Raw genomic sequence first — 27,337 nt, 5'->3', positions numbered from 1 at the left:
GGGGGGGGGTGGTGGTGGTGGAAATGGGGGAATGTTTCTCCTTCTGAGCAGGCTAGAACCAGGGCACTTAATTTACATAGAAACATAGAAAAGCTACAGCACAAAACAGGCCCTTTGGCCCACAAGTTGTGCGAACATGTCCCTACCTACTAGGCTTACCAATGTGGCCAAACAGGCCTCTAAAATGGTGTTTTGTAAAGCACTCTGGGACAACTGGACAAGAAACTAACCTGACAGGCTGCAACCCTGACCAGTGAATAAACAGGATATGGGTCATCTCCAGGATGAAAGGGACTTTATAGTCACACTGGGTTGTGTACCAGACATAAGGGCACTGTGACCCCTTATTTAGGAGAGAAATATGTGACCCATGTGCCTCCAGCACCTACAGACATGGCCACTGGGAACATACCCAGAGATCAGTGTGGTAGCACCTGATTGGACTCTTATCGATCAAGTCCTGATCAATTGATTAGCAATGGCCAAAAAGGGGTGTGAAACCAAAAGGGGTATAAAGGGTGCTGCACAACCAGGAATCTCTCTCTCTCTGACCCCATGAGCGAGCTACAACAATGGTGACCATTGCCAGCGAGAGGAGAGCCACCACACCCGAGAAGGAAGGAAGACCAGAGCCAGAATGCCAGACCAGACCAAAGGGCCAGACTACGCAGACGACTACTGAAACCAGCGCACAGATAAAGGCCAATATCTGCTTGGGTACTTGCCAGTAACACAAAGTTAAGTCAAGGTCTTGTATTGGACTCGAATTCTAGTATTTTCTGTAAGATAACTTATTGTTGGTCGGGTGGGTGATTATTGATTGTTTGGGTTTAAATAAATATTGTTTGTACTAATAAGACGTCTTCTCATAGTTATTTGTCCACCGTATAAGGGTTAAAACAGACTGTGCAGCAGGCAACACTTATAACCCTCTATCTTACTTTATGAGTAAGAAGTTTCCTTCTTAAGAACAGGTGAGGAGAATGTTTTTTTCTCTCAGGGAGTTGTTAGTCTGTGGGATTCTCTTCCCCAGAAAGCAGGGGGGGGGGTAGTGGGGCTAATTGAATTTGTACAAGGCAGAGTTTGTCAGATTACTGTTCAACAAGGGACTCGAGGGTTCTGGAGGGCAGAGAGGAAAGTGGAGTTGAGACCACAGCCAAGTCAGCCGTGATCTTATTGAATGGCGGAGCCCTGCTCAGAGGACTGAATGGCCTGCTCCTGCTGTTATTTCCCATTTTCCTGCACTTCACATCAGTCTCATTATTATCAGAGAAATCTGCAATTTTCCCTTTGAAATCCAGACGGAATTGAAAAGACCAATTCTCAGAAATGGTTGGTGTGTGAGGAGAAACAAGGAAATTTCACAGGAACTGAGTCCCTCCCTCAGAGTTTAAAGTTTGAATAGTGTCAAGATTAATTATTGCAGTGACAGGGCCATTTTCAGATCTTGTTTAAACCTGTACTGAGGGCAAGGTAAAGGTCACACAGCTGGATTTGATGTTTTGCAGAGGAACAAACGGTTGCGTGGAAGTTTAGCCTGACTGATCTGTAGGCTGTTGCTGTATCAGCCAGATTCCACATCCTGCCACACATCCTGCTCACATCCCAGGTTCATGGAACTTTCAAATCTGTTTCATAAATTGGGACAGCAGGGAAACTTTATCCTGTGAAAATTTAAAATGGTGACAATTTATTCTATTCATTCAAGAGACATGGGAATCGTTGGCTGGGCCAGCATTTCTTGCCCATCCCAAATCTAGACGGTGGATTTGGAAGGTGCTGTCTCAGGAACATTGCTGATTCCTGCAGTGCATTTTGTAGTACGCTGCTGCTACAGTGTGTCATTGTTGGAGGGAGTGAATGTTTGCGAAAGGGGTGTCAATTTTTCAGATTGATTTTTCCTGGCTGATGTCATACTTCTCGACTGTTGCTAGAGCTGCAGTTATCAAGGCAAATGGAGAGCATTCCACCACATTGCCGACTTGTGTCTTGTAGATGGTGAGCAGGTTCTTGGCAGTCAGGAGGTTAGCTACTCAGGACAGGATTCCGAGCTTCTGGTCTGGCCCTGTATCCACAGCATTTATATGGTTTGTCCAGTTCAGTTTCAGGTCAATGGTAACCCCCAGGATGTTGACAGTGCGGATTCAGTGATGGTAATGTCATTGAATATCGAAGAGTGATGGTTAGATTCTCTCTTGTTGGAGATGGTCATTGTGTGGCACTTATGTGACACAAATGTTACTTACCGCTTGTCAGTCCGAGCCTGGATATTGTCCAGATCTCGCTGTATATGGACATGGAGTGCTTCAGTATCTGAGGAGTTACAAATGGTGCTGAATATTGTGCAGTCATTAATAAACATTCCCACTGCTGACCTTATGATGGATGGAAGGTCACGGATGAAGATGGTTGGGCCTAGGGCAGTCTATAATGGAGATACTGAACTAACTTACTGAATGAAGGACTTCCAGATCTTGCTTTGAAAGAAATCCATTCCTCAAATTTCAATGAAATGTACTGAATTGAGAAACAAGTTTAAATGAGGTGAAGACAGATCTGCTGCTTGAAGTGTGGATGCTGAAACTGCTTCCACAATCCCCTCGGTGTAAATCATTGTGATTTATGAAAGACTCTTTCTCAGATGTCATCGTGTGGTCCAGGGGTTGGGTTTCCTCATTGGAATTCTGGATTGCTAAAAATACAAATGTTCTTATCTGAATAGCTCACTTGTTAACAAGCCCAGCACAGCAGGCTCCAGTCTAGCCAGTTGCTAAGTTAAGCACCAGCACTGTTGGAAAGTCCACAGGAGTCTCCACAACTGACTGGTCTTCCTTCACGAGAGCCACACACGCTTTCCTTTAGCCTCGGAAATAGAGAGAGCCATTCCCCAGAAGGATGATCTTATCTGAAGTGGGAACCTGACATTTTATGAATGAAATGGTAAATTTACAGGAGGCGATTGATGTCTCTCCATCATTCCACTTCTCAAAAGAATTCTAGCAGCTCTGAGGAAGACATTTTGAAAATAAACTTACCACTGACATTTTGGAGTTTAATACGGAAAAGTGTGAGGTGATTCACTTTGGTAAGAATAACAGGAGTACAGAACATAGGGCTAATGGAAGGACTCTTAGTAGTGTTGACGAGCAGAGAGATCTCGGGGTACATGTGCATAGCTCCCTGAAAGTTGGCACCCAGGTTGATAAGGTTGTTAAGAAGGCGTACAGTGTGTTAGCTTTTATTGGTAGAGGGATTGAATTTCGGAGCTGTGAGGTCATGTTACAACTGTACAAAACTCTGGTGTGGCCGCACTTGGAGTATTGCGTACAGTTCTGGTTGCCGCATTATAAGAAAGATGTGGAGGCATTGGAAAAGGTGCAGAGGAGGTTTACCAGGATGTTGCCTGGTATGGTAGGAAGGTCTTATGAGAAAGGCTGAGGGACTTGAGGTTATTTTCATTGGAGAGAAGAAGGTTATGAGGTGACCAGATTGAGGCATACAAGATGATCAAAGCATTGGATAGAGTGGACAGTCAGAGCCTTTTACCTCGAATGGTGATGGCTAACACAAGGGGACATAGCTTTAAATTAAGGGGTGGTAATTATAGGATGATGTCAGAGGTAGGTTCTTTACTCAGAGGGTAGTAAGGTCATGGAATGCCCTGCCTGCAGCTGTTGTGGACTCGCCAACTTTAAGGGCATTCAAATGGTCAGTGGATAGGCATATGGATAACATTGGAATAGTTTAGGTTAGAGGGTCATTAGATTGGTTCCACTGGTCGGCACAACATTGAGGGCCGAAGGGCCTGTACTGCGCTGTAATGTTCTATGTTCTATTCCAATGGAATGAATTTTTAGTGCACTATGATTTAGACACTTGCAATAACTATTGGTGTAAGGCAGAAACTTCATTCCTTTCTGCACATTCAGGTCTTATTGTGTATTTACTACAATGTGTCCATTCAATGTTAAAGCCTGAACAATGATCATGGTTAGCTGGCCAGAAATGGCCAACTTGAATCATTGGTCCTGGTGAGGCATTATCGAGCGAGCATTGGAGTGATCCTGGCTGTAAAATTGGACGCATCAACTTACTTTGCAATCTGCTTCATGTCCACTGACAGACTTGGCTAGAAACCCATCAGAACAATTGATTATTACTTACCCTCACTATCAGCAAAGGGAGAACTGCGGACATTCTTTAGTGCTTAAGAATTAGGTCTTCAACAAAGGATGGGAAAAAGCACCTTGCCTCCCACAGTTTTAAATAGTCATTCAGGTCGCCTCATTTCCCATCATCCCAAATGGTGAGTTATCCTGCTTGAATCAGCCAGCTGCCCATCAACTGAAGATAAGTGAAGAAACGTCAAGATAGTTTGTTCCAATTGTCCTGGTTCCGAGTTTGGGTGCTGTGATTATGTTACAGCTCATGTGGCCAAGAACAAGTCTCAATTTTTTAGAGAGTGTTGCTTTCTCTCTTATGATTGTTGATGATCAGCATTCCCAATTTTTTTGCGGATTATTTCTGACAAATCTTCCAAAGGAATTGAAGGAGTTACCTATAACAATGGGATCAGTCACTTGAGAAATTCTACTCAATGATCAAATCTGACTGTAGATGCATCCCGAAGTATTGATATTTCCAGAGTTACGACAGACAGCCGAGGCTTGTTTGCCTCCATAGAGCCAGTCACGAACTTTCCCAATGACCATTCCTCCCCTCAGCAGCCTGGTCACACATTTGGAACCAGCGTCACCCCTGCATAACTCCAGTCATCTCTAAATTCCCCCCCACTGTTACTCCGAGGATAACTTATCCTTTTACACTCAGCCAATTGCAAAAGCCCAAATCTATCGCACGATTGGATTTGTTTATTGGTAATGTACTGAAAATAAACAGGGAAAGTTACATAATCACTAAAATTCATAACATCTATCAAAAGCACTGTTACATTCCACCAAGTAAAATAAACAAGGTTGCTGCTGAACTTTGGTGATATTACAATCCCTGGGACACGATGGAATATAGTTCCCTCTGTGAATACAGGAAAATACTTCTATTCACACATTGTGGTTTATAATGACAGGTTAGCCAAATAATTTTCCTTAGCTTTATACACAGCAGAATAATAACAAGTATTTAAATGGAGCTGTTAGTGTTTGAATAAACCTCAAGATGCTTGACCACAGAGTGTGATCAAATAATTATTGGGGCTTTTGCATTTATAGACGGAGAATATAATTATTGTATTTTGAAAGTTAGTGGTGAAAGTAGCGTCACTGTGTCAAAAATGCACAATTTTGGGGTCTTGTTTGATTTTTGTTTGAGGGTCAGAGAATATTTACATCGAACTTTCCCCAGGAGGCTAAGTTGGCACAGTGGGGACCAATACCCACTCTAATATCCTTTCATTGTGCCCAGGATACACAGTCCTGTGTAAGACGTCTCACAACACTGGGTTGAAGTCCAACAGGTTTATTTGGTAGAACGAGCTTTCGGAGCACTGCTCCTTCATCAGGTGAGGGGCTGATAACAATCCTGTTAAGATGGCCTCGTGGCCACTATGTGAAGGCACTGTTCTTTTGCACAACTGTTCCCCCCCCCTCCCTGCCCACCCCTGCAACGTGTGCTAAATCTCACACATCTCTGCACCCATGCAACGGCAGAGAGAACACTGCGAGGAATGATGTCATGGAAGTTGTGGCCAAGATGAGCAGAATGGCCTGTTTTCATTGCATGTTTCATTTCATTATTAAAATGAGCCAGTCCCTGACTGAGGTTAAAGATCTCACACGACTATCTAAAGAATAGCCTCCTGTACAACACTCATCCACCCAGAGCACAAAAAGCAGATTCTCCTGTTATTATCATGCTTGCTAGTTGCTGTGCTAGACTGACTGTTGTGTCTGTCAACAGGGCAACAATGAAGATACTTCCAAAAGTAACCCACAAGCTTTGGGACATCTGAAGGATCCAAAAGTCACCTCCAAAACAAAAATTCTCTGTATCGTCATTCAAATCAATTTTGGTGGAGGGATAAGATACAACTATTTGTAAAACATCCCTTACTGATCATCGCAGGTTATCTTTCATTCTTTTACAGGAGGTGGCCAAGAGCTCCCTGACCAACTGTCCAAGACAGAATGTGTGAGAATTTGTTTCAAAGGGTGAAATGCTCTGGTGTTGATCGGTTCACAGCTATCAATGTTAAATCAGCTTTCAGAATGCACGTTACAACATCGTTCGAGATTTTCTAATCAGTGATGTGTGTAGAAGAGGCATTTGTCACAGACCAAATCTTTCTATAGTTTTTGTACCTTTTTTTGTATTCTGCTGCTTTCACTCTGAGTTCTTTGCACAGTTCAGGATTGTCTTTAAATAAGCAGCTAGTTACCTGCTGCTTAGCCAGTTGACAGGGGGGTGTTTGAGCTCCAGTCTTCCTCGAGGGAAGAGGGAGCATCTGCCGGTTATTTCCTGCAGTCGACACCATTACTGTGAACACATCATGTGGAAAATCACAGGTGTAAATGTGCTGCTTACCATTCTGTGGGACAGCATGTGACACCTCAACACTGTCACTTCACAGTCTGACTCAAGAAATCTTATGGATATTAATTAAAATCCTTATCTTAATCAAACAACTTCAAGGCAGGTTGTTGTCCGCGGAGGTGGATTCCCAGTCAGTACTAACTATGCCGGAAATTTCTTCAGGTTTTGATTAGTATTTATGTCGATGCAGACTGATGTCCCAGGATTATCCCAACGTATCACAACATTTGACAGAGCATTCTGCTGAACAATTCCTGTTTGCAGCATTATTCATTGGTGTTGTTTCTGAAACGAGTGAGGGTTATTGCTCAAAGATGAATTTTAGGGAGGAAGGAAAAAGAAAAGGCCATTTGGCCATTTCAGCTATTTCCACCATTCACCTTCAGAGACTTCACCAAGAAAATCCAGGCAGATATTCCAGGGCAGTGATGAGGGGGTGCCACACTGTCAGAGGGTCAGTGCTGAGGGAGTGCCGCACTGTCAGAGGGTCAGTGCTGAGGGAGTGCCGCACTGTCAGAGGGTCAGTGCTGAGGGAGTGCCGCACTGTCAGAGGGTCAGTACTGAGGGAGTGCCGCACTGTCAGAGGGTCAGTGCTGAGGGAGTGCCACACTGTCAGAGGGTCAGTGCTGAGGGAGTGCCACACTGTCAGAGGGTCAGTGCTGAGGGAGTGCCACACTGTCAGAGGGTCGGTGCTGAGGGAGTGCCACACTGTCAGAGGGTCAGTGCTGAGGGAGTGCCGCACTGTCAGAGGGTCAGTGCTGAGGGAGTGCCGCGCTGTCAAAGGGTCAGTGCTGAGGGAGTGCCGCGCTGTCAGAGGGTCAGTACTGAGGGAGTGCCGCGCTGTCAGAGGGTCAGTACTGAGGGAGTGCCGCACTGTCAGAGGGTCAGTGCTGAGGGAGTACCGTGCTATCAGAGGGTCAGTACTGAGGAAATGCTGCACTGTCAGAGGGTCAGTGCTGAGGGAGTGCCGCACTTTCAACAGGGTCAGTACTGAGGGAGTACCGCGCTGTCAGAGGGTCAGTATGGAGGGAGTGCCGCACTGTCAGAGGGTCAGTGCTGAGGGAGTGCCACACTGTCAGAGGGTCAGTACTGAGGGAGTGCCGCACTGTCAGAGGGTCAGTGCTGAGGGAGTGCCGCACTGTCAGACGGTCAGTGCTGAGGGAGTGCCGCACTGTCAGAGGGTCAGTGCTGAGGGAGTGCCGCACTGTCAGAGGGTCAGTGCTGAGGGAGTGCCGCACTGTCAGAGGGTCAGTGCTGAGGGAGTGCCGCACTGTCAGAGGGTCAGTGCTGAGGGAGTGCCGCACTGTCAGAGGGTCAGTGCTGAGGGAACGTAGATGCAGGGTGAACATGCAAACTCCACACAGACAGTCACCCAATGCTGGAATTGTACCTGGGGCAGTGAGACAGCAATGCTCACCACCATACAATCGCTGTTAATTGTACAGTCTACATTTTAAAAATCTTGCTGGAATTCTCCAGCAGTTTACAATGGCTGGGTTTTCAGGTCCTGCCGGCAGTGTATCTGGACCTGTGGGATGACATCAATGGGAATTCCCATTGACACGGCGGGAGCAGATAATCCTGCCGCTCGGACACAGCGCACTACCTCCCACCGGAGGGACACACGGGGCTGGAAGGATGGAGAATCTCACACAGTAATTTTTCCCTTTGACATTTCCTGCAGATTTGCTCTTTAATTACCATTGCACGAGAACCTGGCAGAACACTGCCAGCATTGACTGATTTAAAAATATATACTTTTCACTATTGGAAATGAGAAAAGGGAGTGCAAGGGGGATATTTATATTGGACAAAGTGTAAAATGGATGCGACTGAATCAAACGTCCAGTACACTGCCCCAAATTCCACTTCCTCTGGAGTGCCAGATAATATATATTCCACTATCAATGATATGAAGTTGAAACTCTGCCCCCTGCACTAGGATCCACCTTCTGGCTACCAAAACCAACCAGGCATTATTTCCTAACAACAAGGATTACATCACAATGTATATTACTATTTCTTCCCAATTCCTGCCTGTTTTTTGAGATGTTTTGTATCAATACTGATCACACCTGCTATCAAGGTAATAACACTGGGTGCCCCCAATTCTTCTCACTTTCCTTTCTTTGTTTCTCAGTGAAGCTTTTCTCTTCCATCTGGAGCCTAGTGAGAAACAGATGTATTTAATCCAAGTGAATCTGCCTGAGATTAACAATTACAGCTTGACAGCCGAGAGTTAAGCACTTAGCAGGTTATTAGGTCACCTCTGTGTCTTTCATCCATTGGAAAGTAAATTGTTTTTGTAAAATCAAAAGGATGTGTGAAGATTGCTGATACGGTTTTGATAACCTGGTCAATTGAACTAAAAGTGTTCCAATTATGTTGAAAGGCTGGTGGTGAAAGAATTGGCAGAGTAAGTTACACCTGCTGCACCCGCTGTAAGTGGATCACGGATGGAACTGGCAAAGGTCATATTCTTAAGAAGATGAGATCAGGAAGGATCAGATCGGCCACGGATGGCCAGAGACTGCATTCCTGGGAACTCATCCCTATCACAATCCCTAATTATAGGATTGACACAGAAACCAAGATCCTGTAATTAGAAACACTTCCCTTCATAGGTGAGTGACTCGGAAAAAAGAATCCCATCTGCTCCCACAGTTTGCAAACAGTTTAGTTTAAGAATGTGATGTTGTTCAATATCATTACAACCAATTTAGAAGTGATGTTTGAGCTAAGCTACAGAATCAAAATGCATTGTTGAGTGGAATGTTGAAATGAATCTTTTAGCATTACTTTTAGTTTTTTCAAATAAAACTCTTTAAAATACAATCTATATGGAAAACTCAGGAGATTAAACTATAATTGAAAAGGAATCAATGTTGGTTCATATTTTCCATAATTGATAATTCAACAAGTGACTTATTAGAATTATTATTAGGCCAACATCCAGGATGGTATGTTAGCAGAGTGGTTAGCACTGCTGCCCCACAGTGCCAGGGACCCAGCTTGGGTACTGTCCGTGCAGAGTTTGTATATCCTCCCTGCGTCGGCGTGAGTTTCCTCTGGGTACTCCGGTTTCCTTCCACATTCTGAAAGATGTGCTAGTTAGGTGCATTGACCTGAACAAGTGCTGGACTGTGGCAATTAGGGAAATTTCACAGTAACTTCATTAACATTGCAATGTAAGCCTTACTTGTGACTAATAAATATACTTTAACTTTTTCCTCGGAAAACGGTTCTTAGTAATGCTGCTTTAAAATTAATTTGAAAACAATTTGATTAATTCATAAAAGCACCTGTCATCTTTAACCACAAATGCAATAAGCAAAAACAGCATCCAAACCATTGGTTAGGCATCATTTGGATTCATGTGTCCAGTTTTGAATGACCCACTTTTGGAAGTTTCTCAAGGTCACGGAGAGGGTATGGAGATGATAAACCCAGCCATGAAAATACTTAGTTATATAAAGAGACCAGAAATATTGCAGATCCTTTCATTAAAGTTGAGGAATGTAAGAGGAAATCAAATGAAGCTATTTGTAACAATGAAGAATTTTGATAAGATGAATGGCATTTTGTGGCATTATTTCCATTGCTCAGTGAGCAGCAAGACAAGTACATAAACCACATATCAACAGCAGACAGAGCAGCTGGGAGAGGCTGGAAGGAGCTGCCCCTCAGATGGATCTCATGAATTACTCAATCCAAAGCAGGAAGCAGAACCTGCAATTGTTTTTCAAAAGTAAGTTGATAAATATTGGAAAAAGTAAAATGAAAAAAACCACAAAGAAAAAGCAAGGAAATGGGATCAGAAAGTTAATGCATAATGGACAAATAGTCTCCTTCCCTATGGGAAGATTTCATCATATTTTAATGATAGTGCTGCACTTGTTGTGCAAGGCTTGGATCATTGTTCTGGAAAGATGTTTCTGTGTAATGAAATGATAAATTTCCTCATAAATAACAGGTTTATGAAATTGATATTTCACAACAGGAAATCATTCTCTTTGCTTCCATTTTGAAAGATATTTCCAAACAATGATGATAAATAAAACCAATGATTTTAGCGTACTAAACAAAGCAGACAGTCCCCAGGCCCTCACTCAGAATGACTCCATGGAGAAGTGCTCATACTCTTTGAGCTGAAGAAAGACGAAAGTCTTTAGGAGTGAAAACCGCCCTTCGAAGTGTCTAGTATGTTAGATTTTCTTTGTTATATTGCATGTTAACAAGAGTTTATTTTGCTACATCATAATTTCTGATTTTAATTATGCAAAGCCCATCTTCCCCAAACTTTAAAAAACAAACCTTTAAGTCAAGTATTACTTTCCTACCTGAATTTAAATGACCATCTGCAATGTTATCTTTTCACAGACTTCATTAAAAACACAAAAGATAAACTGTACTGGGGCCAAAAAGGCTGCCCTTATTTCCAACATGCCTTCTGCCTCAGAGAGGATGCCACTCCCTGGGGTGATACCCACTCTCACTCCCTATTGGCTCTCCAAGCCATGTGATCCTTACTCTGCTGTGTTTCCCCTAAAGGGACAATCATCATAAATTAACCCACCATCACTATGATTAACAGGGGCAGATGCATATAGAAAAATACAGCACATCCATTGTTTTCAATGCAATCTCATTTTAACTCTAGAGATTTCTTAACATTCCCAACCTCTTCATTAAATATCCTGTTTGTTTTGACATCTATAAATTGTATGCAGAATTAATTTGATGTTGTTCTGACTGCTGACTGACTACTCAAATGTACTGTGTGACCCACAGGGTCTTTATAATCTTTCCTGGTTGTCTCTGTCAGATTATAGCAGAAACAGAACAATCAAAGCTCACAGAGGAGGTATAAGGGAATGGCAGAAACACAGAGGTACAATTTCAACACACATAGGTCCACGGAAAAAATATAACCATCAAAGTTGATCTTTAATTCCATGCCCCTTTTAAATATTAACACTGTATGGTGAATCTGTGATTTTTAAAGAAGCTTGTTGATTTGTTTGATTTGTTCTTAGCCTGGCTGAGGTAAACCATTGATGAAAAAAATCTAGATTACTGTAATGTTGTTCTCTTTCTTCGATGTGTGCATTGGAGTGATCAGTATTCCACACAATGAACCTCGTGTGTTCTTCAGTGGTCTGTCTACTGAACCACCCATTGCTATAAATAATTTAGGTGTTACATTACAGTGCAGTAGGCCAGAAATACACACTGTTTCTGATTTTTCCTGCTTAGGAGTCAACTTACGATAAATATAACTTTAAAACTGTGTTCATTTTTCTCTCCTCCTGCTGATGGTGTGTGCAGCATCTGTATCTGAAAGGGTACACAGTCAATAAGTTATTTGCTAAGCTGCTGTTAATGCCAATCCTCTTAGCTGCCTGCCAGACACTGCATTAATGAACTGGGGTCTGTATATTTTCCTTCTGAGGAAACATCGGACTCCCAGCTAGTATCCCTTTCTGATGCCACCAAGCTTGAATAAGAATCCTCGACACAGGAATCCACATCTCAATATTCCGTTAGAAAGTGTGACAGTTTATTACAAACACAAAGTGCTGATAACATCAAACATTTTGTACATCCAACACAAATCATGATTTATGATACTTGAATGCGACAGGGCAATTTTCTAAACTTGTTTTACTTTCTGAATGTCAAGTTATTTATTTCACTGAATGCATATCACATCAAACAGATACACATGAGATCCTGGGTGGTAAGGATAAAGGATTTTGCATTAAGGTGTTCACATGCTAACGGTTACGTCAAAGGCGAGATGTTTCTCATCAGAATACAGCTGTGGTGTGGTATGTTAGTTCAGTTTCACTTTGAATGCCATTGGCTGCCTGCATCTTTATTAACCTCCCTGGCATTTAGCTTTTTATAGTTCATGTGAATTCACTCAAGTTGAGTCAAAGAGCCTAGAAATGGTTCTAGACTTGGCACTGTGCCAATCAAGATAGTCCAAGGTCCTACTGCAATGGAGACACATCCGGTTCCTCGGAGAAAAATACATTTCACAATCCCAGCAACAGTCCTTGTGTAAGTTCAGTTGGGTGGGGGTATTTTTGGAGTGGGGCAATGGCTCTGGGTGCTCAGCAGGGATGGGGGGGTTTGGTGTGGGGGGAACCTGCCTGTTGCTTTGGGTTCCACAAAAGATGCTTTTTAAAAATTGATACTTACCTGCAGAATCTGATGCTTTTCCCACAGATCAGAAACAAATTCTGAAGAGAGGTTACTTCACGGGTATAAGTGTCCTCCTGAAGGAATTGAACCTCGACTCAGCATGCTACCTAAAAATGGCTCTTGAGAATTTAGCAATGGGGAGATTGACCACAGGGTTGTCTCAGTACGAAAGTGACAGTATGTTCAAAACCATGAACAAAATGGGAGAATCAGTTCTGATTGGCAGAAGGGTCAAGATCCAAAGGATACAGATATAACATAACTTGGAAAAGATCCAAAAACATTTCATTTACACAGCAAGTTGTTAAGATCTGGAGTGCATCACCTGAGAGAGTGGGGATGTGGGGAAATCCAATTGTGGCTGAAACAGAAGCTACAGAATTTTCAGGGTTTTTGGGAGAATGTGATTGACTAAACTGCCTTTTCAGTGTCACGGAGACTGGAGAGCAACTAGCCAATCTGTTCTCTCAGGCAAGACTTAATCCTGAGACAGGGGCAGAAGCCTCACCACCACTGACACTGACTGAAATGTTAAATAACTGCGGGGCAGCCAGTATTAGCAGTAATTATTTGATTTATTCAAAGTAAGAGTACCTGTGGAAATGTGTTCACCACTGACACTATGGATGACAGGAAGGGAAATTCCATTATCCAAAATACCCTGACCACGGAGAAGCCAATGAACTTCCTTCAGGCAGAGCACCATATGATGCTGCTGGAACATAGCTTGGATTGCCCATCCCTAATTGCCCCTGAACTGAGTGGCTTGCAGGGCAATTCCAGAAGGTCAGATAAGAGTCAACCACATTGCTGTGGCTCTGGATTCACATGTCGATCAGACTGGGTAAGGATGGCAGATTTCCTTTCCTAAAGGACATTCATGAACAATCTGACAACAATAGGTAATAGTTGCTATGGTCACCATTACTGAGTCTGTCTCTCAATTCCCAGTTTTATTAATTCAATTTAAATTCCACAAACTGCCTTGATGAGATTTGAAATCATACCCCCAGAGCAAGATTATTGGTCCAATGACAGTTGTTATTAATGGATCTTCATACCCCCATGCTTTTTGGGGAATAATGATGGAAGATTTTTCCAGCTGATTATCAGCCTGTTGAACAACTTTCAATGCTGTTTCCATGGCCAACAAGTCCTGGTGTTGGACTCGAACCTGGAGCGTCTGGTTCAGCGGTAGATGTGTGACCGCCTGTGCCACAAAGCCTCCCCCTCCAATGACCATACCATTCTGGTGCTGTCTCCCCCAGAATTGTCAAGTACCTTTCACGATATCCCAAAACAAATTCCAACCAATGAAGTACATTTAAAAAGGAGCCACTGCTGTGATGTATGAATTTAATTTGCTTTAACTAAACATTAACCTGTGGTTAATAAAAACGTGTTTCAAAGAAATTGTTACTTATTTATTGCCATCGGCTACAAACTAAGCTGAGTATCAGTAACACTGTGAAACCCTCAGTTCCACACTGATTTAGGAGCAATATATTTAAACCTCATTTACACTCTCAGCAGACCATATGAGCAACGTGGTGGCTCTCGGTCAAGGTGGGGAGTATTTCTGAAGTGATTGATGAAAGCTACGGTCGATGAAAGTGCTGTTGATTAGCTTTGTTATGCTACAGAGCTCTGCAGAAGAACAGGTTCAGGGAACACATAGGTGCAATGTCAATAAAACAGAACATCAATGACCTCAAAAGGTTAAATTTTTATACTGGGGTGTGTGGGGAAACATTTGAGAAGTTGTGTAAAAACCAAATCTGCATTAAAATGGCAAAATTCAACCTGAGTTTGTACTCCACAGGAGGCATTTCTCTTTAGGTCGTGTAATACAAGATCAGGGATTCAAGTATGGTTCCACATTCAAAAGCTCCCTCATCCATCTCACTTACACACATTGTCCTAAGGTGACTTTAGATGGAGCTGTGGAGATTGATTTATGTGGCCATTGATAAAATCTGCTGATAAAGAACAAAGACTCCAAACTGTGATGAACATTTATAAATTGATCTCAGAATTGTCTGCATTCATAAGCTGCAATTCATTACTCAAAATGTCACCTTAAGTATTGATTGCACCTAAAACATTTTTGAGTGCATTTGTACCAGACCATGATGGTGATCGAGGAACAGATACACAAAACATTTCCCAAGGAAAATTGACAATGGTGTCCTCCTTACAGTTGTTAAGAATTGGAGATAAAATTAGCAGCAACATACGGGTGCTAACATGGGTAGATCTCACCTCAGCTCCGAGGGTCGAGGACAGAGGTGAAATAGAATTTGTTTATGACATATGATTCTATTCATTAATAAATCGATTATCTTGCAGTGTGGTTTGAGGATTCTTCATAATTTGTTAAGCATTGTGGGATGAGCTTCAGAAAGTAATCTAACATCCACTAAGGCTCCGAGTGAAACTCCTATCAATGTAAAAAGGAAAGTTTGACCACTTCCATATTTTCAATGTCAGCAAAGAACTGGAATGTTGATCAGACTTTTCACACAGGAACATTAGAATTAGGAGCAGGAGTAAGCCATTCGGCCCCTCGAGCTTGCTCAAGATTTTTTTTTGCTTGGTTTTCAATTCCCTTGATTCCCTGAGGGTTCGGAATCTGTTGACTTCAGGCTTGAAAATGTGCAACAAGTGAGCACCACTGGCCTTCGAGAATTCCAAGGGTTCACAACCCTCGGGTGAGACTATGCCAAAATTTCCTGGCTGATCACACTGGCGGGATCTTCTGGTCCCACCGATGGTGACCCCACCTCCCCATGGTTGGTTCCCCAGTGGCAGAGGGCACAGACAATGGGAAAACCTGCTGACAGAGGTAGGAACAGAAGATTCCGGCCAATGGTGACCACAAAACATGCCAGGGGCAGGGAGGGGCAGAAAATCCAGTCCGATGACTATCAGCGCTCAAATCTCCAGTCAGGAGAGACAATGTCTCAGCATAGAGTTATAGCACAAAAACAGGTCCTTCAGCCCATCATGCCTATGCTGACCATCAAATACCAATCTAAACTAATCCTATTTACCAGTGCTTGGTCCATAAAAACATACAAACTAGAAACAGGAGGAGGCCATTCTTCCCTTCAGCCTGCTCCACCATTCATTTTGATCATGGCTGACCATCGAATTCAATATCCTGACTCCCTCCTTCCTCCCCATAATCCCTTGATCTCTTTAGCCCCAAAAGCTATATTTAATTTCTTCTTGAAATCAGATGTTTTGGCCTCAACTACATTCTGTGGGAGTGAATTCCACACATTCCCCACTCTCTGGATGAAGAAATTTCTCCTCACCTCAGTTCTAAAAGCCTTACTCCTTATCCTCAAACTCTGACCCCTAGTCTTGGATTCCCCCACCAAGCGGAACATTCTTTCTGAATCTATCCTGTTTACCCCTGTTAGCATTCCATAAGTTTCTATGAGATCCCCTCTCACTCTTCTAAACTCCAGAGAATATAATCCTAACTGACTTAGTCTCTCCTCATATGACAGTCAAAAGAACATAAGAACATAAGAACTAGTAGCAGGAGTAGGCCATCTGGCCCCTCGAGCCTGCTCCACCATTCAATAAGATCATGGCTGATCTTTTCATGGACTCAGCTCCACTTACCCGCCCACTCATGATAACCCTTAATTCCTTTACTATTCAAAAATGTATCTATCCTTGCCTTAAAAACATCCAATGAGGGAGCCTCAACTGCTTCACTGGGCAGAGAATTCCACAGATTCACAACCCTTTGTGTGAAGAAGTTCCTCCTCAACTCAGTCCTGAATCTGCTCGCCCTTATTGTGAGGCTATGCCCCCTAGTTCTAGTTTCACCCGCCAGTGGAAACAACTTCCCTGCTTCTATCTTATCTATTCCCTTCATAATCTTATATATCTCTATACGATCTCCCATCATTCTTCTGAATTCCAATGAGTATAGCCCCAGTCTACTCAGTCTCCCCTCATAAGCCAAAATTGTATACAGTACTCTAAGTGTGGCCTCACCAGCACCTTATACAACTGCAACATAAGCTCGCTGTTTTTAAACTCTATCCCTCTCGCAATGAAGGACAAAATTCCATTTGCCTTCTTAATTACCTGCTGCACCTGCAAACCAACTCCTTGTGATTCCTGCACAAGGACACCCAGGTCCCTCTGCACAGCAGCATGCTGCAATTTTTTACCATTTAAATAATAGTCCGTTTTGCTGTTATTCCTGTCAAAATAATAAGAACATAAGAAATAAGAAATAGGAGCAGGAGTAGGCCATCTAGCCCCTCGAGCCTGCCCCGCCATTCAGTAAGGCCATGGCTGATCTGTCGTGGCTCAGTTCCACTTTCCTGCCTTCTCCCCATAACCCTTAATCCCCTTGCCTGTCAAAAACCTATCTACCCGCGTGTTAAATATATTTAGCATGGCAGCCTCCACCACTTCAACGGGCAAAGAATTCCATAGATTCACCACCCTTTGAGTGACGAAGTTCCTCCTCAACTCCGTTCTAAACCACCCCCCCCTTATCTTGAGGCTGTGCCCTCTAGTCCTACTGTCCTTTCTGAGCAGGAATAGCCTCTCCACCTTTATCCTATCCATCCCATTCATCATCTTATACGTCTCAATGAGATCTCCCCTCATTCTTCTAAACTCTAACGAGTACAAGCCTAGTTTATTCAGCCTCTCCTCATAGCTCAACTGGATGACCTCACATTTACCAACGTTGTACTCCATCTGCCAGACCCTCGCCCACTCACTCAGATTATCTATATCCCCTTTGCAGACTTTCAGCGTCCTCTGCACATTTTGCTCTTCCACCCATCATGGTGTCACTTGTGAATTTTGACACACTACAATTGGTCCCAAACACTGATCCCTGAGGCACACCACTAGTCACTGATCGCCAACCAGAAAAACACCCATTTACCCCCAGTCTTTGCTTTTAAGTTAACCAATCCTCTATCCATGCTAATACATTACCCGTAACACTGTGCACGTTCATCTGATGCAAAAACTAAATGAATCATTGGTTCACCCTCAATAAGGAGGCAGAGGACATGAGTCGCTGACGAGGATGGGATTTGAACATATGCGTGCTCAGCACAATGGTTTAGCAGTCGTTCGCTTTAACTACTTGGTCACCTCGGCACCTGCCATCCCCTGAATCAGCCTGGTAAATCTTTGCTTAACATATGCTGTACTCCCTCTTTGCTTTGACAATTTAAGCGCTTGTTCAAATTCCTAAATATTGTGAGAGTTCCTGCCTCCACAGCAGGTTCCATATTTCCACCACCCTCTTGGTGGAAATGTTTCTCCTCAGTTCCCCTCTAAACCAAAACTCCTCACCTTAAACCTACACCCCCTCTGGTCTTAGACACCTCTCATGGGGAAAACCTTCTTACAATCAACCCTATCTATGCGCTCCATAATTTTGTGTACTTCTTTGAGATGCCCCTGCTGAGCCTCCTCTGCTCCAGGGAAAAGAAAACTTGCCTTTCCAATCTCTCAGGCTGCCTCGCTAAATATATTTAAGTCACGGGTAGATAGGTTTTTGGTAGGCAAGGGGATTAAGGGTTATGGGGAGAAAGTGGGAAAGTGGAACTGAGCCACTTCAGATCAGCCATGATCTTATTGAATGACGGGGCAGGCTCGAGGGGCTACATGGCCTACTCCTGCTCCTATTTCTTATGTTCTTTCTTAAAGGCCAGTATGGAGAAATTGTGGTTCAAATATTCATATTCTGCAGTCAGACCTGATACATGGAAGAGGAACAACATGTTAATGATTATTTATTTAATAAAGTGTTTAATAGAATATTAATAAGATTTATCAAGATTTCCGAGCAGAGGTTGGGAAAGACAAGTGTCCTTATGTTCTCCTCATCACTGAAACTTTCCATCCCAGGCAGCATCCCAGACATTGACCCCGTCAAGTCCAGTCAGAAACCTATAGTTTATTTGAGAAATACTGATGAAACACTTGCATATTTCCAGCTCTTTGTGTTTATTTGTGCTTGTCTGAATTTACTCCTCACTCTCACCAAGGTCCAATTTCCATTTTAATGTGCATTGGAAACTAGAAATGCCACAATGTGGGGAATGGCTAGAAATGACAACAGCGAAAATAATACTGAAGAGGAAATGTTTGCATTTACATAGCACCCAGATCAATCCTCTGGGAATGTTACAATGTTGTCACTTTTGTAATGTAAGCAAAAGTTGGGAAAACAGAAAGAGCATGTAATTAGCAAAACAAATAGAATGTCCTCATTTATTATGAGGGAACTTGATTGCAGAAGTAGGGAAGTTATTCTTCAAATGTACAGGATATTTGTGAGACCATATCTGGAGTATTGTGTTCAGTATTGATCTCATTATGTAAATATAATTGTGTCAGAAACAGTTCAAAGAAGGTTCACTGGATTACTACCAGGTATGGGCAGTCTGTCTTCAGGAAGATTAAGAGAGGTTAAGTTGCACCCACTGGAGTTTAAAAGAGTCAGAAGCGACTGGATCAAAATCTTTAAGATCCTGGGGGGTATTGACAGCGTGGAAGTGGAGATGATGTTCCCTCTCGTAGGAGAATCTAGAACTATGCGTCACGATTTGAAAATTAGGGGTCGCTCATTTCAACAGAGATGATGAGAAATTCTCTCTCTCAAAGGGTGGTGAGCCTTTGGAACTCTCTTCCTCTTCAGACATTGGAAGCAGAATCTTTGAATATTTTTGAGGCGGAGCGAGATAGATTCTTGATTAACAAGGGGGTGAAAGATCATCGGGCATAGGCAGATATGTGAGGTTGAGGTTACTATCATGGCCTTACTGAATGGTGAGCAGGCTCAAGGGACCCAATGGCCTACTCCTGCTCCTAATTCATATGTTTGTACATAGCAGGAGGATAAAGAATCACAGAATCATAGAATTTACAGTGTAGAAGGAGGCCATTCTGCCCATTGAGTCTGCACCAACCACAATCCCACCCATATCCTATCCCCATAACACCATGTATTTACTCTAGCTAGTCCCGCTGACACTAAGAGGCAATTTAGCTTGGCCAATCAACCTAACTCACACTTCTTTGGACTATGGGAGGAAACCGGAGTCCTCGGAGGAAACCCAGAAAGACACGGAGAGAATGTGCAAACTCCACACAGACAGTGATCTGAATTGAACCCAGGTCCGTGATGATGTGAGGCAGCAGTGCTGATGACTATCAGCAGGGAATGGATTTAGTCAACTAGGTATTTGTTGAGATGACTTCAACAGCAAGGCTATACCTATGCCAGGGGAACTGATGAGGATAGGAAATGATCAGGAAGTGCCAGTTTAGACCATTGAGAGATTCTCAAGATAATTTCAAATGGAGACAACTGACTTTCTTTATATTTTTCTGACAAGGAAGCACTAAACTTTGCATTGGCACTTTCCTATTAATTTTCTTTGAAGGTGAAATACTGAATTTGTTCCAACAAATCCTATAATTAAGATCATGGGGTATCACTGTGGCACAATAGTTAGCACTGCTACCTCACAGCACCAAGGATGCATGTTCAATTCCAGCTTTGGGTGACTGCCAGTGTGGAATTTGCATGTTTTCCTCATGTCTGCGTGGGTTTCCTCTGGGTTCCAGTTTCTTCACCCACTCCAAAGAAAGGTGTGTAGGTTAGATGGATTAGTTATGAAATAGAGTTGGATGGTGGGCCTGGGGAAGATATTCTGTCAGAGAGTCAGTGCAGAATTGATGGGATGATTGGCCTCCTTCTGCAATGTAGGGATTCTATGATTTTCCATGTAGTTATGTGGATTCAAGGTTTCTATCTAAATTAAATTTGAAGCAGTTTAATTCTGGTGTGTCAGCTGATATCCTCTAATATTAGAAACAATGGTTTCTAGTATTAGAGGGATATGTGATCCAAAACCTAATCTGTACACTGAGAAAGTACTTCTCTCTTTAGAGAAAATTGGATCAGTGTCTATTGACTGGACACTTGGTTGAATGGGAGGGAAGTGAGACCAAAGGGTCAGTTGGGTTTGTTACCATCAATTGTCTTTTGTTTAGAACTCTTGACCATAATTCCTTGACCTGAGCATTAATTACTCGTAGATGCTAATAAACTTCCTAAATTGTGTTTAACACTTCATGATATTCTCCAGTTAGAGTTAATAAATGGACAGCAGGAGTAATGTGACCCTTTTGAACAGAAAATCTGAAGGTCAGTGACTGCTTCTGGGCTGCAATGACTTCCATTGCTTTGTTTCAAATGGATCACCAGCTTTGTTACTGCGTTTTACATAAGAACATAAGAAATAGGAGCAGGAGTAGGCCACCTAGCCCTTCGAGCCTGACCCGCCATTCAATTTTGTCGAGGAAAATCATAATGTTAAAAACTACAACATAAAAACTATTCAGCTTAGAAAGGCCATTTCAGAGAAAGCTGCATAAATTGCACCTTTGCTGATTACTTACATGAAGCTAAATTTCCTTTCCTAATCTGATTGTTTTTGCAGATGAACAGAAGTCTCTAAAAAGGACACCAGAAAATATTGTACTTTCAAAGGTCAAGAACCCATGGATGCTGTAAACTTGCTACATCCCCAATGGAGGGACATGAACCTTCTTACTGGTGACTCCTCTGCTGAGAAATAATCAGGCTGGAGAAATGTAAACATGTTCATGTGTGATTGAGATCATTGGCCAAAGTTAGCAATGACACAAAAATAGAAAATGCTGGAAAACCTTAGCAGGCCTGTCAGTGTCTGTGGGGAAAGAATAGAGCCAACGTTTCAAGTCTGGGTAACCGTTCATCTGAGCTTGTGCTCTGAGATTTTCCAGCATTTTCTGTTTTTGTTTCAGATTCCAGCATCCATAGTATTTTGCTTTTATCTTAAAATTAGCAAGGAGACTGGAGCCTTCTGATCTAAAGACAGGAAAGAACTAGATTAATACAGGAACATAAACATAAGCGGGGCGGGGCGGGGGGGGGGGGGGGGGGGCGTCTCCACTAGTAGCAAAAACTAGAACCAGAGAGGGCACAACCTCAGGCTGAAGGGATGGTCCTTTAAAACAGAAATGGGGAGGAATTTCTTCAGCCAGAGGGTGGTGAATCTGTGGAACTCTTTGCCTCAGAAGGCTGTGGAGGCCGGGTCATTGAGTGTCTTTAAGACAGAGATTTATAGGTTCTTGATTAATAAGGGGATCAGGGGTTATGGGGAGATGGCAGGAGACTGGGGATGAGAAAAAAATTAGCCATGATTGAATGGCAGAGCAGATTTGATGGGTCGAGTGACTTAATTCTGCTCCTGTGTCTTATGGTTTTACAGCAGATTGAATAGGAATTAAAGAACGACTTGAGTTTTATTATTTGGAGATACTTCAATCCTATAATTTGGCAATGCTGTAGGAAAAACAACACCCTGTGATGATTCTGTTCAATGAATCCTTTTGACTGGCTACATTCCCTGCACATCACTTGCAGCTTTTTTTCTGGGAAGTGAGTTTACCGTCAATTCAATTAGAACATCGTAACTAATTCCTGAGAGGTAATAATTTTCTTAAGTTAACTAAAGGCTGATATTGACCTCCTGTCCGTGTCTCAGTGACGGCAGCACAGTGTAAGTAACACAAACACCTCAGCTTATGGAGACACTAAAAAAAGTGGGTCTGTGTTTCTTAGTGGAGAGAGGATAAGGGGTGATTTCAATAGCGGTGCTGAAAATTCAGGGGGTTTTCATAACATTGATGCAAATCAAATATTTCCACTGGTGTGAGGGTAGATAATGAAGGGATAGAGATGTAAGATAATTGGTAAAAATAACCAGAGAGAGTTGTGGAATCAGTGGAATATTTTAAATGCAACAAGTAAAGTTTTAAGTTTATTTATTAATGTCACATGCAGGCTTACATTAACACCACAATGAAGTTACTACAAAAAATCCCCTAGCTGCCACACTCTGGCGCCCATTCAGTTACATTGAGAGAGAATTTAGCATGGCCAATGCACCTAACCAGCACATCTTTTGGACTGTGGAAGGAAACAGGAGGACCCAGAGGAAACCCTCGCAGACACAGGGAGAATGTGCAGACTCCGCAATGGCAGGAATCAAACCTGAGACACTGGCACAGTGAGGCAACAATGCTAACCACTATGCCACCATGCTGCCCATGAAGTTATCATTTGGAATACACTGCCTGAATATACTTTCCAGCCGTTAGCAATAGTCCTGATTTCCGCAGATAAATGAGAATAACATAGAACACAATCATTGAATATTTCACATTTATCTTTGATTAATTAGAATCACAGAACCCCTACAGTGCAGAAGAGTTTATTCAGCTCATCAAGTCTGTACCGACTCTCTGGCAGAGTATCTTATCCAGGCCCTATCCTGTAATCCCACACACTTACCATGGCTAATTCATCTAACCTGCACATGTTGGAGACTAAGGGACAATTTAGCATGGCCGATGCACCTAACTCACACATCTTTGGACTGTGGGGGGAAAGCGGAGTACCCAGAGGAAACACACACATTGGGAGAACATGCAGACTCCACATAGTCACTCAAGGCTGGAATTGAACTCAGATAAACCCAGAGTAAGGCGCTTACACCAGGGCCAATCTCTATGTAGTAGACATGGTCACGCAGGGCTCCAGTTCCAGTTTTCCTGCATTTACTGAACTGGTTTTCTAGTTGCTGACCAGGAAATATGAAATACAAAATTTTCCTATAAATATCTGAGCAATTTTGTTCTTCAGACAACCATTTTGCTGCCAGGCCAGTGTCACAGGCTATAAGAGGTTGCCTCTAAAAACCTTTAGAAGGTCCAGCCAATTTGTGATGGATTTTTATTTTATTCAGGGGCAATGTTTTGGCAATAATCATCCAGCTACTTCTGGTGAGAGCCAATGGGACAATGCTCGGAAAGTATTAATGATGGTGTCAGTTCCTTTGCTGCTTCTTCTTTCGTTTGCAGCTCAAGGGCCCCCAACAACATCAACACTCGATTATTATTATTCACGTCCCTGGGAAACTCTGGGCCATTAGTTCAAACAACTCATCATTATTATCAGCTGGAATTCCATGCAGAGACAACCATGTTGGGGTCAAGTCCTTACAGACCCGAGGCAAGGCAGGTGGAAAATGTGAAGGACGAGACTGAATGCTTGGGCCTGAGGCCACTGCTGCCAACTGGGTGACTTCAGTAAGTGGCTGTTTCTGTAAGGAGACACAAGTCTACTGGAACCGTAACGAGTCCCAGTGAAGCAACTACTATCGTGGATTTCGACTTTATGGGTCTTATTAAATCTGGGCCTGTGGATCTGTTCATGAAAAGAAGTCAAGGATTACACTTCAGCACAGGAATGTCATGGGGATCGTGATTCAGAACAGCCGAGTGTGGGATGATTTACTGCATTGTTACTGCCTATAGGACTGCCTCGACCTGTGGACACTGCACTATTTTCATAACTACAGAGTCTGCCTGTCAGCAAACACCATTTTTCATTACTTCCAAGAGTCTTGCCTGATAAAACTAGCTCAGTCTCTGGAATGGTTTGTGAGCGCTAAACAGTAAAATGAAGCTTCAGAAGTAAATCTTCGAGGTCTGTCACTTCCTATCCTATAGCTAGGTGCACATTCTCTTTGCAGAGTTTCATATTGTCATCCAGCAAAACAAAATAAACATTCAGACCCGTACCCAATGATAATCTTACAAATCTGCCAAGGTGGAATGTTACAGATACCGGGAATATTATGACAGAGTACAGTGCAATTGGTGAATGCGGAGAATTCCAAGGATGGAATTCCCCAATCTGGGACTACATCCCATAGTCAGGATAGGGGAGGGGGCGAAAGGGGGAATGTTTTCCATTGTGGAGGCTGGCGGGGAACCACACCACATCTTCCAGCCCCAGCCTCAGGAATTATACTCTGTGAACTATGCAGAATATTGTGTGGCTGGACAGGAATGACGGTGCGCCTCCCACCATCATACCCAGGCGCCAAATTTAAAAGGCATCTGATGTCACTGACCCACTGTTAAAGAAAGACGGTCGACTTCCTGAAAATGAAAATAATCTCCAGGGAGTTTCCAAGGTCGGATAATGAACCTCCTCGATGACATTGAATCTGGAAGAACCAGCTGTGAATGCTTTCCCATTCCACTGATGTTCCAGAGTCCAGGTGTGCTGGGAGTCTCCATCCCGAACTCTGGAGACAGACCCAAACATTGTTCAACTGAGTCCAGACCTCTGCACACCATGTTGTTCCAGATGTGTTCTAACTGGTGTGTTTTCCCCTGGCGTTGTGGGAAGTCGAGTGGGGAAGAGCAGGATTCCGGTCGGGCTTTTATCTGTAGCCCATTAGCAAGAAGCAAATAAGTTTCACCCCGTCTTTCAGCAGATTTCTCAATTCGCCAAGGATATGGGAGAATTCCACCCCATGTGGAGATATGAAACCATTTTATAAATACAAGCTGAGACCTTTTAAATCAGTAAACATTATTCATATCTTTAATTGATGCGACAATAAAGGTTTATTGGCTGTACTATAAAGAACCAAAAAGTATTGTAACGACACAGCTTTCAGACATCCAACCTTAACACTCACTCTCGTTAACATCAATGGCAAACACCACAAATATTAAACAAATAGTCCTGTGGATCTGTGGGTTATAAAGTTCGGAAAATAACATCCTTTTGGTTTTTCCAGTTCCTTCATTCCTACAATGGACAATTGTATGATTCTGCATTTCAGGCCTGCAAGTTCAAGCCTCAAGTGAGCTTTTGTGTCGTGACTGCTCTCAGTCTAACAGTGCTGTTCGATTAAAAATAGTACCACTCGAGAGATTTTCACTTCGGCTTTTATGATTTCACACAAAGGTGTAAAGGGATTAAACCGCGGATGAGAATAGCGTCAAGCAGTGCTATTTTTATTTAGCTAGTCATGACCTGGTCTCACTAATTGTAAAACTATTGCAAAGTTGAGCAAAGAATGTCAGCAGCTGCTTATTTATATTGTTGCTCTGTCATCTACACATTATCCTTCAATCAGCTGGAAGACACATCTGGCTGTTCCATTCCTGTTGTCTCATGATTGAGAATGATATCCACTCAGGGTTGTGAGTTTCTGCTGTGGGTTTTCGTGTGTCTGAATAGGCCGATTCCCCACCCACAGATCTTTGGGTAGGATGTCCCAAAGGGCAGTGGAATTCAGGATACAGGGTTTACTTCCCTTTCTTTCCTTATCCACCACTGCTCTGCCTTATCACTAAGATGCTGTGACTCAAAACGCAATGCAGCTTGATGGATAAGTTGTTGCCATTTTGAATGATTGGTTGTGAGTTCCTCCCAGTTATTAATATCAAAGCTGCTGTACTTCAAAGAGAGCGTCAGAATGTCGATGGAATGTTTGCATTGTTCGGCTCTGGAACGATGGCCATTTGAGAGTTAAGAAAACAGGACCCAGTAGGACGGACATGTTTCAACAATCCGGACATGTTTCAGCCCATTGAAGTTGATTTTGGGGAAGTTTTCTCAATAATTGTGGAGTCAGCTTCAAGAAGGACACGAGCTTGTGTTTGCTGGCCCTCCGTTGAATCTGGACTATGCGGCAGTTGGCATTGCAGATAGAATTTCTCAAATACCCTTAGGTATCACTGACACACAGTCCAGATCTCACTGCAGCACAGGAGTGTCGTGAGGGCAAGCATTTTGTAAACTAGGACTTTTGTTGACTTGTGGAGGTCTTTGATGGCAAAGATTCACCCTGTGGATTACAAACTGCCACAGCTGTACAGATGATCCAATGTTGGATTTCCTCATCAACAGTGTCCATTGGAGGGAGGTGCTGCCAAGATGTGGGAAATGCTGTATGTATCCCAGAGTCACTCCTTCAACACACATGCTGACGTTGTTTATTGATGAAATGGTGGTGTAATGGTAATCCAGAAGACCTGAATAATGCTCTGGGGCATGTGTTCAAACCCCACCGTGGAAGCTGGTGGAATTTAAATTCAGTTAATTAAACCTGGCATTGAAAATGAGTCTCAGTGACCATGAAAGTACCTTTGATTGTTCTGAAAACCCATGTGTTTCTTTCATGTTCTTGCAACTCCAGACCTGCGGTTGACTCTTAACTGCTTTCTGACTTGGCCGAACAAAGCACTCAGGTCAAGGGCAGGATGAGCAAGGGGAGGCGATGGTACAATGTTATTGTCACAGGATAGTAATCCAGAGGTGCAGTGTAATTCTCCATAGACCTACGTTCGAATCTCACCACAGCAGATGGTGAAATTTGAATTCAATAGGAATCTGGAATTAAAAGTCTACTGATGACCATGAAACCATTGTGGATTGTTGTAAAAACCCATCAGGTTCACTAATGTCCTTGAGGGAAGGAAATCTGCCGTCCTTACCCAGTTCTGACTCCAGACCCACAGCAATGTGGTTGACTGAAATGGCTGAGCAAGGAGGGTCCTTAGGAATGGGCAATAAATCCTGGCCCAGACAGCCACGCTCACATCCTGTGAACAATTAAAAAAAACTCTCCTGGGACGGTGAGAAGGTCAATGCTGG

General features: G+C 42.9%; 1 protein-coding gene across 2 annotated transcripts in view; it reads right to left on the bottom strand.

Annotated features, from left to right (window-relative positions):
• The window catches only part of sema3ab (sema domain, immunoglobulin domain (Ig), short basic domain, secreted, (semaphorin) 3Ab), a 366,890-nt gene that overhangs the window by 317,016 nt on the left and 22,537 nt on the right, over positions 1 to 27,337 (bottom strand). The gene's annotated exons all lie outside the window — the stretch shown is intronic.

The sequence above is a fragment of the Carcharhinus amblyrhynchos genome, chromosome 19 (assembly GCF_965287045.1).
Source record: "Carcharhinus amblyrhynchos chromosome 19, sCarAmb.v2.hapA, whole genome shotgun sequence".
Taxonomy (NCBI): domain Eukaryota; kingdom Metazoa; phylum Chordata; class Chondrichthyes; order Carcharhiniformes; family Carcharhinidae; genus Carcharhinus; species Carcharhinus amblyrhynchos.
The sequence above is the reverse complement of the archived record's forward strand: the minus strand, read 5'-3'. Positions and strand labels throughout refer to the sequence as shown.